General features: G+C 40.8%; 1 protein-coding gene across 2 annotated transcripts in view; it reads right to left on the minus strand.

Annotated features, from left to right (window-relative positions):
* The window catches only part of Tbl1xr1 (TBL1X/Y related 1), a 117,020-nt gene that overhangs the window by 49,034 nt on the left and 46,587 nt on the right, over positions 1 to 21,399 (minus strand). The gene's annotated exons all lie outside the window — the stretch shown is intronic.

Below are 21,399 nucleotides of genomic sequence, written 5' to 3' on the forward strand. Positions count from 1 at the left end.
CTCAAGTCCCTGTAGGTCTGCTCCTCTGGTTTTACTTCTCACTGAGCACCCACCCTTCCTAGAGACATTACACACCACACACTGAGTTACAGAAGATATGCCCACATACATCACTCCACTGCCCTCCAGTTCTCTAAGCTATATTATGGAAATAAAGCTAGAAATGCTTTCACATGAAACACTGGGTTTAGGTGTGACAAGCTAGGACACACTGGGAAGCATTCCTATACACGAACAACTGAGTCCCAACAAACCTAGATACCCCTAAACTCTGATTACCTTAAGGTTATTCACAACTAACATTGGTAACTTTACTATAGAGTGTAGACTTTTTAAATAAATTATTTATGTATGCAGGTATAAGTTTGTGTGTCTGTTATATATGTGTTAGTGCCTTCAGGGACCAGAAGAGGGCACTGGATTCCCTGGAGCTGAAGTTACATGAAGCTTTCCTTGAGTTGCCAATGTGGGTGGTAGGAACAGAAAGCCTCTTAAAGGCTGAGCTATCTCCCTCACTCAGTTTTTTATTAATCCTGAACTATCTATCAGCAGAGTGCTGCTCTTATCGGGGGGGGGGGGGGGGGGGGAGGGGGGGAACACACACACACACATAGTTTTTGCTTTGCCATACAGTCTTTCTATTTGTTTTTATGAAATTAGCATATTGCTAAATTTCGTGTATTTCAAAATACACAGAAGTAAAAGAGATTAGATAAATTGCATACAATTGGGACCTTTTTATAGGTCTTCTTAATGATCAATGACTTTTTTGTTTTTTGTTATTGTTGTTTGTGTGCTGTTTTGTTTTGTTTTTGTCATCATTAAGAAATATTTTAAGCAAGGCACTGGTGGTACATGCCTAGAATCCCAGCACTTGGGAGGCAGAAGCAAGGTTATCTCTGTAAGTTTGAGGCCAGTTTAGGCTACAGAGTGAGTTCCAGGACAGCCAGAGTTATGTATTATTGATACCCTGTCTCAATAGTATCAAAGGAGTCAGTATCAAAAGGAACGTATCTGTGTCAGGCTTCCTTAAAAATCTTTAAGATATCTATACTGATTATATCATAGGAGGTGTATGTTCATTTTAGTTTCTTGTTCTTATTTCAATATGTGGTTTCTTTTTTTTTTTTTTTTTAAGAATCTTCTTGCAAAGGTTAGCTAAAAAGTAGATACTATCATCCAAAAATTCACCTAAGCAAACAAATGATGTCCAGATGATCACTGAAATTCAGGGAGATTCTGAAAAATATAATGACAAAAAGGGAGAGTAGCATATTCTCCAAGCGACCACCCCTGTGGTGGTCTATTATAAATTATTCTTCCATCAGAGCCAGCTGCAGTACAGACCAGAGCCCTTTTTCAAGTATCAGAAACAAATGTTGTCTTGTCACCTAAGATGAGCATCAATAAGCTAATAACAAGGATTTCTACATACTAACATCTCGCTCTTGTGCACCTAGCCACACACATGAAATACCACACATTACTTGGGGTAAATATTGAACCAGCTCATTCCAGTTAGTTTCCTTCCCTCTAGGGCTCTTTTCCTTTCTTGAAGTAAGTGAGAATTTTCCTCAACACCCCTCCCACCAATTGATGTATGTAGTAGAGGGTCTACTAATTATCTTTCCTCAATATCCTTTTGTTTTTTACTTAACTTTTCCTTATGCTATAGCTCTTTAAGGTAAATACCACTTAAATGGTTAAGTAAATATCTAGTTCTACAACATCAAGCACAGGCTATCTTTACTAAACATTAGGGTGTGAGAGACAGCTGTGTGCAGACAATTCAACCTAAACACAGTAATCTTAGAAACACTCGGAGCGTCACACTACTTTCCAGTTCAGGTGTTTTCTGAGACAAGTCAACACACTTACCTGTGGCCACTCAGATACTATACAGCACATTTAAAAAGCAGATCACAGGAAAGGAAAATTCAACCTTGTAAGACACAGATACAAACCTGCAGGGAAACTATGGCCACTACAAGTGTGCTTTAATCACAGGACAATGAAATTAAACCAAGACAAGTAATTCAAGTTGTAAAGATGCAGCACCCTATATACGTCTGCCTTTTAATTTCTATTTGTTTTCTGGAGGAGAGAAATGGTCTTACTTTGCGGCCCAGATGGCTTCTAATGTGCAATTTTCCAGGTCTATGCACTATGACCTTCTTTACAACTGTGCTTCTAATAAAAACTTCTTTCCCTTGGCCTTCAGATCTCTGCAGTCTGTAATCACCATGACACTACCATTCTAATACTGGGATTCCCTCTGCAAAGGTTCTGCCCTTACACCAAGCCCCATCTTTCCTTTCCTCCAGTATTCAACTCCCATCATACTGGGGGAAGAGGGCACTCTTTCAGCAAACCTCTCCTTCCTCGGCTGTTCTAGCATGTGTTCCCAGCAGTTTAGGGTCCATTTGCTCATCTTGCTGTCCTTCTATAAAACTAAGAACAACACCTGGAAAATATGTAGTTCTTGGGATCAAAGGTTACAGTAGCACAGACCACCAATGAGTGCTCCTGAGTAAGAGAACTGAAGCACTGATCAGACACAACGTGTGAAGAGGAAATGACTGCCTGCTACTCTGATGAAGACAGACTTTTCACACCACTTCCAGGAGGTGGCAGGGATAGACTGACATTCCACTAACAGAAAACTCAAATACACCTCATGAATATTATTACAAAGCTAGCGTTGTGAACAGTTAAATTTAAGCTCATTCAGTCTCTAAACAAAATATTTTTTCCTTTTAAAAAGCTACTATCAACATCTTACCTAAAGTGAAAAAAAGCATTAGTGTTAGCAAAAGCCTTTAGCATAGACATTGGACTAAGCGAACATTGTTCAAGCAATTCCCCCAGCACATAATTAAGCTTTTCTTACATGTTTAAAAGAAAAAAAAAAATCTGTGAATCTGTGACAAACTGTATCTTGATTTGGTTTCTAACAATAAATTCATTGGACTCATCAACATCTCTGAAAAGCAGTAGAAAATCTGGCTTCTCCCCCAGAAAAAGTACAAACACAGCAAACATTTACTTTACCAGGAGCAACATAATCTAAAGTCCAGTTGCCTGTGACAAGTACAAAAAAGGCATCTGTGCACTAAGAGAACAATAAATTTCCATTTTGTATAGAGAATTTTGGAAGTAACATTTATAACTGATGGAAAATTAAAACCTTACCAGAGCTGATTGTATTAAGTAAGATTTTTTTATTACATGGATATAGCCTAGCATATACAGCTGGGACTCAATGTCAAGCCATAAAAGGGGAAGACTTTCTTATAAACACCTGGGAGAGAATGTCCCAGAATTCCAAGTGAATCCTCTAGTGCATGATTAGCAACATAATAAATGTACTAACTCCAAATGGGGTGACTTTTAAAGGTAGCTATGTATGTAAATCAGTTTCAATTGGACTTTCCTCATTTCTTGATTTTACAAGAAAATGTATCCATTACCTTTCTCTGCATGCCAACCCCTGACAACCCTACAGGTGTAGATGTAAGCCTCAGAAACACTGTATACTGTGCCTGAGTTGATAGTCATGCACAATTGCAAATGCCTGTGCTTGGCAGACACCAGAGGATGATAGCTGTCCCCTGCAGGAAGGTCTTGATGAAGCAGCCTGGACCCAGCTGCAGTCAAGGGGCCACCATGAAGCACTAGTGCTTGCTTTTGCATTCCATTGTTTTTCAAGTTGCTTGATACTGGAGCCAAAGAGCTGTGTATTATGACCTTAAATTTTCTTACACTGAGTAATTCTCAAGACCACATATCCATACAAAGATGCCTAACCACCCAATTCTACCTTCAGCTGAGTTAGTCTTGCAGGTACATGAAAAGATGAACTTTTCATTAAACATAAAAATAAACCACTGAGCAAGGATAAAGAAAAGCGATACCAAATATTTTAAAATTTGCCTGCTCAAATTCAACTACAGTAAAGTTCCTAAAAGTGTAGTCTACTGTGAGTCAAATTTGTATTAGCTACCTCCCAGCTTTTGGGAGGTGGGGAGCAGAAGGATCGGGAGTTCAAGGCTGATCTAAGCTACATGAAACTCTGTTAAAACCAAAATCAACCTCAAACTTACTTTAAGCTTAGGTTTTACAAATTTTCGGTTTTAGCCAGGAATGCTAGCACAAACCCACAACCCCAATGTTTAGCTCAAGGACATCCTCAGCTACATAGTGAGTTTGAACTAGTCAGATCATACCTCAAAAAGCAGGAAAAGTTCATTAACTGTCATCAACAGAGAATTTCAACAAACTTTACCTGTTACTCAAAAAATGACATAAAAGTTTCTTTTTTATGTGTGAGTACATCATTATTGTTCCTCTCCTCTCAAATTAAATTAATGACACAGCTTATAATGCCTAAGAAATACCACAGATCTGATACAGTTTCTTGGTGACACAAAGTCAATATGGACTAAGCCTTCAAAACAAACCAATAAACAAACAAACAATAGTTTAGGGAGTACACAGACAGAAAGGGTAAGCTACAAAGACTGTACAAGTATCTAAAAGCTGACAGGAGAAAGGACACCTCTGCTGCTTAAAAAAACTTCAGGGACACTGGCTTGGAAAAGAAGTAGAGGAGCTGACAACTTCCCTTGGTCCTACTACATCACACTCTTCCAAAGTATTGGGTAGCATCAAGACTCTAAACAGCTACAGAAACTACAACAGTGGAACACAGGTGAGCAACTTACAAGAGCACAATCATGGATGCTCTATGACTGATAATTGGTATCAAAATGCCTCCCCAGACTTAAACCTACACCTCCCTGGGTCCTCACCTGTGGTGATATCTTACATGTACAAATAAAGCCTGTGGGGGGGGGGGGAGTCAGAGAATGGAGCTTGCCACTAGCTAACCATAGAGATCTGAAGGTTTGTACAGACAAACAGGAAGTGACATAGTTGGGCAGAAACAGGATATAAGCAGGGAGAAATAGGAAATTGCTCTTGTCTACTGAGACACTAAGGAGGTAAGGTGTGATGTGGCTTGCTCCTCTCTGATCTCTCAGCAGTTCCCTCTATATCTGACTCTGACTTTTTATTATCTAGACCAATTAAGAACTCCATTTACACTCACTAGGAAATGTCTCTAGTGCAGTAGTCCTCAACCTGTGAGTTGCAACTCCCTTGGGAGTTGAATATCATAGTAGCAAAATTAGTTATGAAGTAGCAACAAAATAACTTTATGCTTGGAGTCACCACAACATGAAAATTATTCAAAGGGTTGCAGCATGAGGAAGGTTGAGAACCACTGCTCTGGAGTAAGTCTTGTATATCACTTGAAGTTCAGAGTCTCTCTGACTGACACTGGAGGAATGGTGAACCACTGGCTGTAAGGCTGGGGTGGGGGAGGAGAACGACCCTGTTACTCTAATTATTATCCTGCTGGAAGTGGTGCAGAGGGATGGCTTCTTTCAGGGTTAGACTGCACAGTAAGTGATGCTGAGTACTAGAGAGAACTACACCAAGACTGATATATTCATCTCATTTCAAGACTAATGATGAGAAACCAGAAAATCTCAGTGTTTTTCCAAAAATCAACTACAAAGGAAATATAATGAGGACCTGACAGGGAGACCACAGAAGAGCACAAAACAAGCTACCATGGAGATTTTTTTAACAAGAAGAATAAAGGGAAACATAACATGAACTGTTTTAATCTGCATTTAGAACCACAGAAAACCTGAGCTTCTGTATTGAGTACATTCTTTAGCAGAAGTTAAGAGAAGGTTTCCCTTCCCTTACTCAATGGAGCAGAAAGTGCTCCACAGTGAATGGGGTGGCAAGCACAGGGCTTCCCCATCTGTCTAGGAGGCTCAGAGAGATGCACTTAGCATCATAACGGTGCAGGACATGCAAGAGATAGGAAGAAGTTAGTCAATGGGGCTTTTTAAGGACTGTTTTTAAGGACTGTTCTAAAGATAGGGAACAGAAGAATCTCTGCCTTAACATTAACAGCACTGGCCTCTGATGAGCACCAAGGCCCTGGGAAGTGGCTTCACTCTGCCCTGCATGCAGGCAATCTGGCCTGGAGTTCGTGTTAACACCCTGGGCTCCACACTGAAAACCATACCAGAAAAACAAACGTACACAAAATGGGTTATTTCTGTTTCAAGCACTCTAATTTCTTTCTCGGAAATGTCTGTTGAAACCTATTTCTTACATACCATAAAGCTACAATTCCTAAGAGAGATACTAGGCATTAAAGAAAAAGACCTACCTACCTAGTAGTATATATTATGGAGTATGGTAGACATTATCAATTGCTAACAAGAAACACAAAGCAGAACTGATTTTTGTTAATTGTTCATAGTATGTTTAATTTTAAATTTTATTATTAGTGTGCATATGATATGGGTGTGTTGTGGGCATATGCCCACTTATGCTATGTGGAGGTTAAAATAACAACTTTTAGGAGATGGTTCCCCCTTCCAGTGTGGGCTCCCAGAACTCAACACAGGCTGTCAGAAATCCCATTTACTACCTGAGTCATTTATATAGTTCATAAAGATTTCCAATTTTTTTTGTTTTTGTTTTTGAGACAGGGTTTTCTCTGTATGTAGGGCCCTACATGGACCCCTGAGGCACCTTGAGCTAGCCTGAAGCTGTTGGCCAGAACTCTTTGCCCCAAGGCTTTTGTTGGTACTCCTGCCGTGACAACACACCTTGTGACAACACACCTCCTGACACACACCCCATGACAACCATACCTCGTGACAACACCGGGAGGAGCTAAGCCAAAAAATTCCTGTAATTTTCCTCTGTGCTATAAGTCAGTATTTAAGCCCGTTCTTGCCCCTCAATAAATGGCATTTGGCATTCCAACATTGCTGTTGAACAAATGACCCGATGTCTTGTCTTTATTTCAATCTCTAGGCCTTCGCCCAATTTGTGGAAGAAATGGTTGCTGGGGCACTACAAGTGGAGGTCCCACCGAGACCGGGAAAGAAATGAGGGTGTATTGAAGGATGGGTGCCAGTAACTGTAAGGAAATGTTCTGTGGGCAATTAATGGCCCTATTGAAAAGGCAGGGCACCAGGATTAAAACAAGACAGCTAAAGAATTTATTGCCATAAAGTAAATGAAATGGCATAGATTAATAGGACTTTTGAGGAAGTACAAGATTTAGAACAAGGTAGAAGCAGTAGAAAAGGAAAGACAGGTGTTTCTAGTGATTGAGACAGTGGATCCTCAGATAACAGGGTTAGGGAGCACAGCCCATTAAATTTTAAGGATATAAAACAGCTTAAAGAGTCTGTCACTGCTTATGGGCCTCGTGCTCTTTTACCCAATTTTTGTTTTTCGTAGCATTAATGCACCCCTAGTGATTGTATGCAGCTCTGTAGAGCCATCCTGAGTGGGGGTGACTATTTGCTCTGGAGAGGCGAATTTCAAGAATTTTGCAAGGAAACCTCGCAAAGTAATGCTGCTGCCGGATTTCCTGCTAGGAATTTAGATATGCTCACGAGTGCTACAAGTGGAAGTCAATATGCTACCATTGCAGCTCAAATTCTTTTTGACCCATCGGTCTATGCACAAATTGCTGCTGCTGCTACTAGAGCTTGGAAAGCCCTGCCAAATAAGGCTGCAGGAGATCAACTATCTAAGGTATTACAGGGATCATCTGAGCCCTATTCAGAATTTGCAGACCACCTCCTACAGCTGGCAGGCTGAATTTTTGGTAATGTTGAAAATGCCATGCCCATAGTTAAACAATTGGCATTCGAAAATGCAAACAAGTATTGTAAAGGGGCTTTACATCCCCATAAGGCCAAAAGTCTTAATGACTATATACGTATGTCGGGACATAGATCGTCATAACATTATGGTCCAGGTTATAGCTTCAGTTATTTAAAGAGGTGGGGAAAATGGAGGAGCCAGGCCAAAGACTTGCTTTGGCTGTAGACAACCAGAACATTTCAAAAGGAACTGCTGTGGCTCCAGAATGTAGTACTCAGTTTCTTAAATGGTCAGATGATGAAGGACATACAGGACTTTTTCAGCCTTTTGTGTTAAGACATAACCCTGTTAATCTTTGGGGGAGAGATGTGCTTCAGGCCATGGGAACGGTCCTTACTACTGAACCTGTTAAAAATATTCTGGCTGACCAAGGTTATGTACAAGGAAAAGGACTGGGTAAATTCCTACATGGTGACCCTCAGTCTGTTGCATCTAAAAATTTAATTATCAAAAGAGCCGGAGATCGCTCTGGGCTGGAAAATTTTCCCTAGGGGCTATTGCTATGCAGCCTGTTCCCATTCCTATTATCTGGAAAACTGATAACCCAGTATGGGTGGAGCAATGGCCCTTATCTATTGAGAAATTACAGGCTGCACATCAACTTGTAAAGGAACAATTAGAGGCAGGACATACTGTTCCTTCCACTTCCCCATGGAATACCCCAATCTTTGTTATAAAGAAAAAATCTGGAAAACGGAGACTCCTACAAGATCTCTGAGCTGTTAATGATTGTATGCAAATTATGGGAGCAATACAACCTGGCTTGCCTATCCCTGTGGGTATTCCTCAAGGCTATCATTTATTAGTTATAGACCTAAAAGATTGCTTTTTTAGCATTCCTTTGCATCATCAGGATAGTGGGTGATTTGCATTTAGCATTCCTTCTATTAACTTTAAAGAGCCCTATAAGAGATATCAATGGGTGATGTTGCCTCAAGGAATGGCCAATAGTCCCACTATTTGTCAGCTCGATCTGCGGCTGAAGGCATTGGCGCCCTCGGTCATCTGACTATGGCTCAGTTATGTGGAAGAATGTCACTACTGGAAAATGTTGCAGCCCTGACCCAGTTCTAATATGGTCCCGAGGGTCACTTTGTGTCTTTCCACGAGACACAGAGGATAAACCTGTTTGGGTGCTTGAGAGGCTGATTGGCCATATGCAGAGGGACGGTGATTGTAACAGCCAGAAAGAAGGTCCAATGGGTCTTCAAGAATCTACCCAACCTGATGCCTGTGGGTCTAAGTAGCCATATTTGGCCTATTTTCCTGGCCATTAATTATAGTTTGGATCAAGCAGCTATAAATTTACACTTTGATCCAAAGGACAAGAATTTCACCTTAGTGACAGTCTTAGGCACTGTATTCTGGTTCCATTCTTTTTGTTGTAACTAATGCTACTAATTTTGGAGAAAGTTTCAACTGTTCTCAGCAGGTCTGACGACTGTAACAGCTGTCCTGTCCTACGTACCCCAGGTGTGCAGCAGAGAAGAAAGGAGATTTTGGGATCACGGCTGCCAGTGCCGCCTCCACCACTAAAGCAACAGTTCCTACCATAGCCCTCTCCCAATCTGTAAATACTGCAAGCACAGTGGATCAACTAGCAGGTGATTTGGCTTAAGTCTTAGCTACCCAAAGCACATTTGATTATCTAGTATAAACTGGCATTTTTATATTAAATTTACAAACTTACCTCCTATAGAAACACTTGAATTTTTGTGAGCTCAGATGGCTTCTTGTTCTCTGTCTTTCACACATATCTGTGTTAATTCATCATTTTTCTCCAGAAATCCTGGAGTGATCAGTTTTTAAGTTATACACATGCTTTAGCCATGCAGACCATTAACATCTATGAGACCTGAGTGCCACTTGCCAATGCAGAAGGCCTTTTACAAGGACTTCAACTTGTGGGCAGATCATGGGGGTTTGTAGCCCTTGCACTTGGTGCTACTTTGCCACAGCACTAAACAGGCCCAGGCCAACTTTCTAACAAGACAGATACTGTCTTTGGCTCAAGAGAAAATGCCACTGCCCACGTGTGGCTGACAAACTACTTACCAGTGAAGGGTAAGGCAGAGGGGGCAAATATCCAACCTAAGACAGGAAGGTTACGGGCCTGGGTGACCTCTCCAATGACCGGTAAGGAATTATGCTGACGTCCTCTGCCACCTAAGGCAGGTATTAGTTTATATTAAAAGAAAGGGGGACCTGTAGGGTCCTGCATGTACCCCTGAGGCGCCTTGAGCTAGCCTAAAGCTGTTGGCCAGAACTCTTTGCCACAAGGCTTTTGTTGGTACTCTTCCCGTGACAACACACCTCATGACACACACCCCATGACAACCATACCTCAATTCCTGTAATTTTCCACTGTGCTATAAGTCGGTATTTAAGCCCGTTCTTGCCCCTCAATAAACGGCATTTGGCATTCCAACATTGCTGTTGAACAAATGACCCGCTGTCTTGTCTTTATTTCAATCTCTAGGCCTTCGCCCAATTCGTGGAAGAGATGGTAGCGCGGGGGCTACATCTGTATTGCTTTGGAGCCTATCCGTGAACTAGCTCTGCAGACCAGGCTAGCCTCAAACTCATAGAGATCCACCTGCCTCTGCCTTCTTCCCAAGAGGTGCTACTGTGAATCAGGAAAAGGTAACCGAATGAGACTAAATATATAGTCACATAAACCCTAATACATTTTAGACAGTAAACTTTTTTCATAGCTACAGATGCTTGTAGCATCCATAGACTGACATTTATATCTGTCATCATTACTTTAAAAATATTTCACTGGTAAAATTAAGACAACCAAAGTTCTTTTGAATGTGGAACAGCCCTTCCATGACCCCTGGCCACCTTCGGTGGGGTTCCCCCAAACTGTGTCCCAATATTCATTAGAAGATAATGAAAAAAGGAAAGGAAGACCTGCTTGAGAAGTGTGAAGCTCTGGGATCCCAGGCAGACTAGCTGGACTTCTTTCAATGGTAAATTCTCTGTAATAAGTAAGAATCTCAGTCATTCCTACAACACAACTGGGAGATGGGGGCAGATGTACCCCCCCCAAAAGAGATTCTGGAAATGAGCCACTCTAACAAAATCATCCTTGAGAGAAAGGGTCTCAGCTAGGAACTGTCTAAGAAATATTGTCCCAGGTGGTGTATACATACACACATACACACACACAGGCACGCACGCACACACTCTTACTTTCCACAGGTGTGATGAAGGTCTGTGAACTATCAGGTTTAAAGAACTACTCCACTGACTTGGAATCAACTACCAGAACACACATACTGCAAAAGCCGCAGCTAGCACTGACTGCAGGGAAATGCATAGGCAGGAAAGACTGCCAGAGCAGCCTCAGATGTGAGCTCCAGGGTTACTGTCCTTACACCCATTCCTACAGCCACTGTGAACTTGTGAACTTAGCCTTTAATGGCTGAGCCATCGCTCTAGCCAACCACTGTGAACTTATAACCTCATGGGTTCAATAAAAGATCAGAAACTTACAGGAGGTGTAGATGTTACCATGGTTGACCATGGTTGAGCAACCATAAACTTTTGGCTAGAGAGACTGTTCATTGTTAAGGACATTTGCTCTTACAAAGCACCAGAGTTCAATTCCCAGTACCTACACTGGGCATATGACAATGCTTGTAAATCTAGCTACATAATGATCTGGTGTACATGCGTTACACATGCATGCATGTATATACACATATACATACACATATACATACATACAAACATACACACACATACACACACACACACACACACAAACACCAACACCAACCAAGCTTACAAACACCTTGACTCATCTAGTGAAGATACTTACTCAATTTGATCCCTGAACCCATAATATATGGAAAGACTGAGGACTGTTCTTCCTAGGATGACAAAATGAATACTCTATACTGGAGTTTGTGCCATTTAAATATCAGGCAATTATTACAATATCTGTGCACCAGTTTCCAAACCAAGTTCAATGAGGCTCAAAGAAGTGGGTAGGCAGTGGGAGGTAAGAGCATCCACTCTGACCTACTCATCCCTAGATCTGCCTTATGGATCTCCTCAAATGCTTGGCTTCCTAAAAATCATTGCACATGGGAAGGAGAGATGTGACCTTACTTTCCCAAGCAGAACTGAGTCAGAGAGGATCTTGCACACTCTTCAGCAGAAATCATGGGACTGACTCACTTTCTACAAGTAACATAGTCAGCATTTGCCATTCATCTTTTCCAGCCTTCTGCATACTTCTGAGCTTCTATTTATTTTACATAGCATTTCATTACATAGCATAACTACCTTAACTGTTTAAAAACAAGAACCAAAAACTAACACAGATAGAAATCAGGGAATCCATATCAAAGATTAGTTTAATTTATACGATCTGAATTGCTAAAGAAATTGGGATTTTAGAATAGATAATCCTTTCTTTTCAAGTATACCAATAAGACTTGAAAAAGTGGCTACCTATTGCTTAACATTCCACTTTGCTATAACCCATCCCCGTTTAATGTTTCTACCAATATATTTGAAAGGTGCCTTGATTTAAAACTGCCTTTGTTCTGTTACTATAAAAACTTCCTGCAACTGTTACCATATTGGAACAGGGTAACTCATATTTGTCTCTAGAGTAATGAATCTCTCACCTTCTTAGGGTGAGAACTGTGTTTCTGTGCAGTTAGTTACCCAGCCCAAGATTGAGAAACATATCCAACTTTACCTGTCTGCTAGACCACCAAACAACCTTTGTCAACTCCCTACCAAACATCTCACTTCTGGAGCCCTGATGAAATCCAAAGGCCAAATTATTTGTAAGAGGCATTCCTCCAAAAATATGTAATGGGATATCACTGGTATATGAAAATCAAGTATTTTAAATTTTGAAGCAAAACAGTCGACAGTGGGTTTCTTGATTATGATAATGCTTAAGCACTCATTTAGTTAGAACAATTAAGGTGCCATTATTAATATAATCTCAATTTTGTTCAAACCAAAAGCAAAGTATAGTTCCCCTGATCTTCCTTGCTGATACAAGTTCAGGCACACTGTCAGCACTACTCCTTAAACTGTGTGCTTCCAGAAACAATAGTCAATTTTTAACCAACAGAACCACACTAAGAATCAAAAACTTAAAACTGCCTCTCAACTTGCTTCAAAGTGTCATTACTTGAAGTAAGATATCTTCCCCCCTTTAGTTATTTCCCAAAGCATCTCACACTTACCAGTGTATAAATTTAATTCACCTCTCACTCCAGACTTATACTAACTGTAAATACAGCTTTTCCCTCCCCTGCCCTCTACAGCTATGCAAGCCCCAATCTCCTTGTTACTACTTCTGGGTACTTCTTCGTGTATTCTAGTTGGACATGTTGTATCCCTTGGTGACCCACACTATATCTAAGCTTTCCCCCATTGTAGCTATCATCTCCTCAGGTGTAAAAAGAAAGGGGGGGCAGGGAGAGAGGGAGGGAGGCTGGTTAAAGGTGACAATAACAGTATCTAAATAAAGCTAGAGGTATATTTTGTGCTAAAAGTAAGGATTGATAACTATGCCCATTTAATAAATAACCACCCTTATCTCTGAAATATTGTATCACCTGAACTTCCATTATTATAACAGGCCTCCACATCTTAAAAGCACCATATCGTACAAGTTCATGCTACAAGCACACACATAACCATTATTCTTCAAAGGCATTTCCCATATTTTGCTGTGGTTCTATTAATTAATTCTTACTTCAGGTCAGAGCAGAACTGTTAAGTCAGTGGAGAGCTAAAACAAGTAACACCAACAGCCTCAGGGAAGGCAAGGTCCTGCTGGGCCCCTAGAGCTCTGCAATCTTATTTTTAGAACCAGGCTTTCTAATCAACTGAATTTCACTGCTGTTGGTTGTTTTTTGTTTTTAGGGTTGGGAGAGGGTACTATGCATGAAGGTCAGAGAAAACTTGTAGCAGCTTTGCCCTTCTACCTACCATGTGGTTGTAAGGATCAGTCTGAGCCATTGTGCCACAATCTGTGCAGGCCCCCAAGTAGGCCAGAGTGCTCAATTCCTGGCACTGGAGTAAGTCATTATAAGCTATTCATTCTGAGTGGTAAGAACCGAACCCAAGCATCCTGACCCCCACTGTAAAAGAGGCTTGAAAATCCACTTCCGAAAATCAGACAGCTGAGAGCAAGTGGGTCTTCCTTCAATGTGAACTTCTAGTCCCAAAATCCCAGAAAGACAGGCATTCTTGCTGGACAATATGATGCACCTCAGGAGCTTACACCAAAGCTCATCTCCACTTTCACTGTCAGCCAGAATCCCTGGTGATGACTATGACAGAGAGTCCACATGAAGACTCCAGTTCCTCCCCCTCTGCATCACTGGGTATCTCAACATTTTATATCTTTGTGCTAATACCAGATTGTTCACCTGTAAAGCTTCTAAAATACAATGCTAAACATGTGCCTTTCTTGAGATTCATCTAATCTTTTTTTGTATACTTTTAGTTTTAACTTGTTTGTGTGCACAGGTAGGTATATGAGGGAAGGGTGTGATAAAACAACTTTCAGGAGTCAGTTCTCTCCTTCTCCCCTGGGCACTGGTATGAAAGTCATGTCATCAAGCTTGCATAGGAAGCCCAAGTACTTGCTGAACCATATCATCTGCCCAAGTCCACCATTCTTTGCAAACTAGAGAATCAATTGTTCTCTCACAATGCAGAACAGAAATTCAAAGCTCTGTGCGTGGTGGAGGGTCAAATTGGCTGACAGCTCCACCTGGTCAGTGTAAGTGTACTGCGTACTTTCAGAGGTTCACAGTGAGATCCAAATATCTGAGCAAGTATGCACTAAGACCCAGAAACAGATGTGCTTAATACATGCCAGCCATGTCTTTACCCTAGATTTTGTGTGTGGTGGAACACTGGTTAGTCCATCCTTTCTAGAACCACTAATTGGATGTGGTAAAACACCAACCACACACACTAATGTGAATGTACAGGTTACTAAAAACAAAAGTGGGACTGTGTTCATAAACAGGTAAGTATCCTGAAAAAATATAAATAGCAAGATGGGTCACTACAATGGCCCCAAAATTAAGGAGGTTCACCTGACTCTGGAGTTCCAAACCAGCTTGACAATACACTGAGACATCTTTAAAACAAACAAACAAACAAAAAAAAAAAACAAAAAAAAAAAAACAAACTTAAGCCTTTTTTTTTTAAATGGTCATGGGTACTAAATTAACCAAACAACCTTTAAAACAAAACAAAATAAATCCTTCAGTCTAACATTATTCAACAGTATTCCCATTTCCTGGCTTCCGAACACTAATAAGCAAACAAAACTTCTGTATAGACCCTGGAAAGAGAACACAAAGGATTAGAGCATTTGTTGCTCTTGTGGAAGACCCAAGTTTGATTTGAAGCACCCGCACAGTAGTTCACAACCATTCAAAACTCGAGTTTTAGGGGATCCAATGCCTTCTTCTAGCCTCTGACGTACCAGGTATGCATGCATGTGATAGAACTACAAACATGCAGGCAAACACACACACACACACACACACACACACAAAGTAAAACAAGTTAAAAAAAAAAAAAAAAAAAAAGAGAAAAAAAAAAAAACCTATTTTTAAATTCCTAGCTGAAACAGCAAGACTGAATTCATGGCAGTTTATTCTCATGTTAACAAAAAACAGGTAAACCGAATAGGCTTCTACAATGTCTTTTTCATAGTCACACAGAACTTTTCAATGATGATTTTATTTTAGTCTAGATAGTCACCCAGAGCATTCTGAATACTGCCTATTCCTTCATCGACACCTAACATCAAAATAATTTTAAAACATTAACAGGAACCAACTTTCAGATTGTCACTTAAGGCAGCGCCTTCCATCTGTAAGCACTCACTAGTCCCCAGGCAAACTAAATGTACAACCAAGCTGTGAGTGTGTATATTCACCAGTAACAAAGGTGTTAACTCATCCAGTCTGACTTCAAATTCCTCCAGTAGAGACACTACTCAAATATGAAAGAAAGCTAAAATTCCCACCTAGCAAGCTAATAAACTCCACTTTACACACCACTGGGAAAGAAGCATAGGGCAAAACTGGCTGTTTTTTTCACAAGACAAAGGAAAGACAGAAGAAGTTCAACACCAAGAAGCATGCCAACCAAGAGCCAGTAGGCATCCTGACCCATCAACTTGATGCATGCCTTTGCTATGCAAGATAACAAGCAAACTGAAACCTGATAGCCTAGGACCAATGGCCATCTATATACTTCTTAAGACTGTATGAACTGTGGCTTGCCCCCAATCTCTTACTAGCTCATACATTATTACCAGCCAGAAAATCAGGGCTTGTTTGTAGAAGAGTAAAGTAATGACTGTCCTAACTCGGGCAGTAAGAAAGGAGTTGCATTCCAGCCAATAAATATTTAAGAGCCCAGCTTCTGAGACTTCAAAACTACTTCATTTCTTCAGAGTCTGTGTACAACACTCAACAGCCATTCATTCATTTGGCAAAAGGTCACTGAAATGCTAGAGCAGTGGGTACATGCATATAATCCCAGCTTTTAGCAGGCTGAGCAGGAGGACCAGGAATTCAGAACAGCTTTGAACACGGCAAGACCCAGCCTCAAAAAACGGGAAAAGAAGTGGGAAGAGAAGGGTTCATTACTTGTATAGTCCTGGGTACTGAATTTTTTCCGGATCACCCTGTACCACCAAATTCTGTTCTTTTCCCTAACTACAAAATTTAATAACTCAAATTGATCTAATGAGGTATTTTCTCTACTTTTATCAAAACTATATACCTAGACAAAATTAAAACATTAAAAATAATTTCATTATTTAAAAAGAAAAGCCTTTAAAGAGAATGCTCAAGAACAAATTGGAAGACAGGCTCTGGGTCTCCAAAAGGAATCTTTCTACAATTCATCTTCTCAAGCTATCACATTATGCTGTGAAATACCACAGTGGCTTGTTCACTCACCAAGTAACTAGCTGTTTATTGAGTGAGGACAAGAGGCCATACAAGATTCTGGCTGCTAACAACAGAAGTGAGAAAAACTGGAGGTCTCTTTTAGTGAAAGACAACTGAATGTACACACAACACAGCGCATGTACAGTGTCTCTGGGTGCACTGCCAGCAGGGAGAGCAACTCCAAATACAGCTTGAAAAAATAAGGACAACTCAGTAGCATCCAAATAATGAAGTTGGATTTTTGCTTGTTTAGTTGGTTGCCTGGCTGGTTTACTCTATAAACCTGACTGGCCTTGAACTATGTAGCTCAATGTGACCTTGAACTCATGACAATGCTCCTGTCTTGGCCATCCAAGTGCTGGGATTACAGGTTGTAAATGAACAATCAAGTTTTGAAAGAGAGAAAGAAACCAGCAGTTCCACATGTGAATCGTCCCTCAACAGTAAGACATTTTTAATGAAAAATATTTCCTATAGTCTCAGGCATTATTCCAACATCTGCTCCCCAGCTGTGGTGCTGTCTGGAAAAGCTATGGAGAGGTGAAGCCTTTCCAGAATCTCATCAATGTAGAGCAGGCTTTGGAAGTTTAATGCCTTACCCTGCTTCCAGTTCACTCTGTTTCCAGTATATGGTTGAGATGTGACCTCTCAGCTTTCCTGTGGACTACATTGGCATGTCACCCTGATTTATTTCCTTCAAGGTTGTTTACTAGTGCTGTCACAAGCTTTGGGATTTATTATATCAAATACCACAAATAAGAGAACAAGAATGTAGCTTCTTAAACAGATAGCCCCTTGGGGTGTCCTAAGCCAACAGTCTACAAACTATCTCCCCACAGCACTATATATACAGTCAATATAAAGCAAGACCCATCTCATCAACATTTATGAAATACCTGAGGAACAGGGTTTACTAACCCTAAGTGCCAGGCCAAATAATAAGATCCTGGTGCAAAGCACAGAACAGATAGCCTTAATGTGTTGCTGCTTGTTGTGGAACAGAATATTTTACTATGTATAGATGTGTTACTGTTTTACCTTGGCTGCTTAAAAGGCACACGGGGTACAGGGTTAGAACTAGCTAGAAACAAGGCTAAGCTAAGCTTTGGTGGCTGGTGATCCAAAAAAAGCCTGCTAAAATTACCAATTTCCAATATGCACCACCTCTAACCTGGCTTCCATATCCATTGAATGTTGCCTTCTTCCTTTCAATATTCCTGGTTTGATGACATTTCCCTTTCTATCTACTTTCTGGACTTTGTATACCTCCAAGGTCAATTTTCAAAACTCAGGTAACTCAGTTAAGTGCTACAGACTATGTCCTGCTGGTAGTACTTCTCCTCTTAAATAAATGTTCCAATCTAACAAGCACTATCCAGAGCTGAACAGCAAGGTCCAAAAGCGTACAAAAGGGCTTCATGTTCCACATTCTAACTGTTCTTCTAACTTCTACAATTGTCTCCCTTATTAATCTGACCCTAACTCTCTACATCAAGCTTATCTAAATGAACACACACTTCAAATCACAGGTCACAAGCCAACTTCCCTACCCACACTCTTTTCTAGTGATGCTAGATTTCCTGTTTATTTTCACCAACATCATATAGCAAAGCACCTTTGTACACTGTACTATCTCAAGAGGAGAAATTTAGTCATCTTTTACAAACTCATCTAAGATATTATGTCATCTGACCTACATCAATACAATTATTTATAACAGTTACCTACCCCTAAGAGCTAAGATACTCAATCATGATCCTAACAAATACAAGATTTCAAGACTTCTGGCCCAGAATTCTTTGCATTCTAACTTATGGTTTCAGTCATGGGTTCCCATTTAATTTATGTTAATTAAATCCACTAAGATGAAACCAACTCTAAGTAACAACCAGTCAAATATTCTTCACAAGTAAGAGTCTTCCCAACCACCAAAGTCATAATAATCAAAACAGTTGAGAAGCTGATCAACTACAGACTGTATGCAGAGCTGTAGGTATAGTTCAGTGATACCCAGCACCAGAGAAAGAGAAAGAAGGGGAGAGACAGGGAAAGGGAATGGAGGGATAAAAAGGGGGTATATTTAGTCACAAAAAGAGGAACATGGTATGTACTCGCTCATATATGGATTTTAGACCTAAAGCAAAGGATCACCAGCCTATAGTTCACACTACCAGAGGAACTAGGTTACAAGGTGTATTCTAAGAGATTCATATAAAGTCCCTCACAGAACCGGGAAGGGACAAGTCCCCCAGAGCACATAGGAAGTGGTGGGTGGGGGGGGGGGCAATGAATGGAGAGAGAAGTAGGAGAAAGAGAAGGGGAGGAAAGGAAAGCACGTGCAACTAGGAAGATTGAATCAGGGTAGGAATAGGAGAGAGAGAGAGAGAGAAGAGAGAGAGAGAGAGAGAGAGAGAACACATAAAAGAGGGAGCCATTATTGGTTTGAAGAGAAAACTGAACCTAAAGAAAGGTCTAGAGACCTACAAGACTACCGCCAACTAACAATTTGAGCAACCCTGGAAAGGCTATCATAAATGCCCTTCCCGGATAGTGAGATCAACAACTAACTTATCCACCATCATAGAGCCCTCATCTAGTACCTGTTGGAAACAGAAGCAAACACCCATAGCTAAACACTGAGTCGAACTAGAATCCAGATGCAGAAGGTCGCAGAAACACATAGAGATAGTTGACCTGAACAAGGAGCAGCTAACGGGCCACCAGACTGATAGCTGGGAATCCAGCATGGGACTGACTCAGGCCCCCCTGAATAAGGGTCTCAGCCAGAAGGACTGAGCAGTATAAGGGACCTCAGACAGTAGAACCAGGATGTATCCCTGGTGCACAAAAGGACCTGGCAGACACATCCCCCATGGAGGGATATGTGCCTTAATCTAGAGACAGGAGAGAAGCCCTAGTCCCTACTTCACATGACCTGTCAGATCTACATGACCTCACCTGGATGGCATTGCCCTACATGTGGAATTGAGGTGAAGGGGGTGGGGAAGGAGGGTGGTCATGGTGCATGTAAGGGGGCAGAGAGGGTAAAAGGGAGGGAGGGAGGGGGAACTGGGATCGACATGTAAAATAATAAAATAAATAAAGCGTATCAAAAAAAAAAAAAAGAAGGGGGATATTGAGTAAGAAGGAAAGGAGGGAGGAAGAAAGGGAGGATTTTATATATTTGGTAACTGCTAGTGCTAAGCAATAGATATATGAAAATGTTTTCTCTTACATACTTTCAAATTTTGTATACTAAATATTTCCCGATAAAACCATACCATGAAGAAAATTGCTAAAAGTCAATCTATCTCTTCCTTCTGTTTCAGAGTCATCCTCCAGAATCAGCCCAATTTAAATTCATGCATCTTTCAAGTACTGGCTCCATTTGAAAGTGCACTTACTACCTTTTTAGTCAGATACACACATTAATGAGGGAAAGGGTCTGTCTTATCTGGTGATTAACATAAGCTGCACGGTCCAAAAGATCAAGTAGCACCTTCCATGCACCTGAAAAAAACAAACTTTCACAACAGGTGTGGGAGAACTACATGAAAAGCAAGGCTGATGTAGCTAAATACCTTAGTGTGGATTTGTATTGCTGTGAAGAGACACTCACTATGATCACAGCAATTCATAAAGAAAAATATTTAATTGGGGCTGGTTTACAATTCAGAAGTTTAGTCCATTATTGTCATGTTGGGAAGCAGGGTAGCATGCAGACATGGTGGTGGAGAGGAGTTGAGAGTTCTTCACCCACATTGGCAGGCAGCAGGAAGAATGAGACACTGGACCTGGCTTGAGCATATGAAACCTGAAAGCCCATCCCCAGTGACACACTTCCTCCAACAAGGCTACACCTACTCCAACAAGGTCACTTTCATTCAAACCACCACATCAAGCAACCTTTATATCTAACACGCCTCTTGCTTTACTGAGTGGTTTACAGTGTTTGTATTGAAATTGCAAAATCCATGGAAGCAACAACTAACAAAGAGGCATCAATCACCAGAAACCTGAAATTACAAGTCCCAGAGATCAGGAACTTGAAAGCTCTCATCCCAACCTCAACTCTACAATGTGTAGAAATGGAGGATAATCCCAGTGTTTTAACTAAAGGGAAGTTAAAATCATGGAGTGTTTAGAAATCTAGCATGCTAATAAGAAAACACACTTTCTGCTAATGAAGGTATACTTCAAGGTTTTTACTGTACTGAGATCAGCATACCAAAACAGCCTGGATACCACAGCCAGAGTGGTTCACTGCTATGACCATGCTCAGTAAGGGAATACATTATACCAGATACAGCCAACAGAGGTACAAAAAATTAAAGTATTTCCTTTTGATGGTGTAAGACTGATATAAATACTAAGCCTGTGTCAAGATATCTAGGAATACAGATAAAATTTCACCCCTGGCTGAAATAACAGGGACACTGACACTGCTGAGCTAAGAAGGTTCAAGGTCAGCAAAGCAGCACTCAAACCCCCAGCATATGATGAGAGTTACTGGCCTAGTGTCAAGTTTGGTCTTGTACTCACTCATCTTAACTCTGATGTACTTGAACAAGATCTCTTATCTAAAATACTGATTAGCAACCAGTGTGGCCACAATGAAGTCATGGGTGGAAATTCAACTTCTCTGGAGTATCTT

This window comes from Phodopus roborovskii, unplaced genomic scaffold, assembly GCF_943737965.1.
Source record: "Phodopus roborovskii unplaced genomic scaffold, PHOROB, whole genome shotgun sequence".
Lineage (NCBI taxonomy): Eukaryota > Metazoa > Chordata > Mammalia > Rodentia > Cricetidae > Phodopus > Phodopus roborovskii.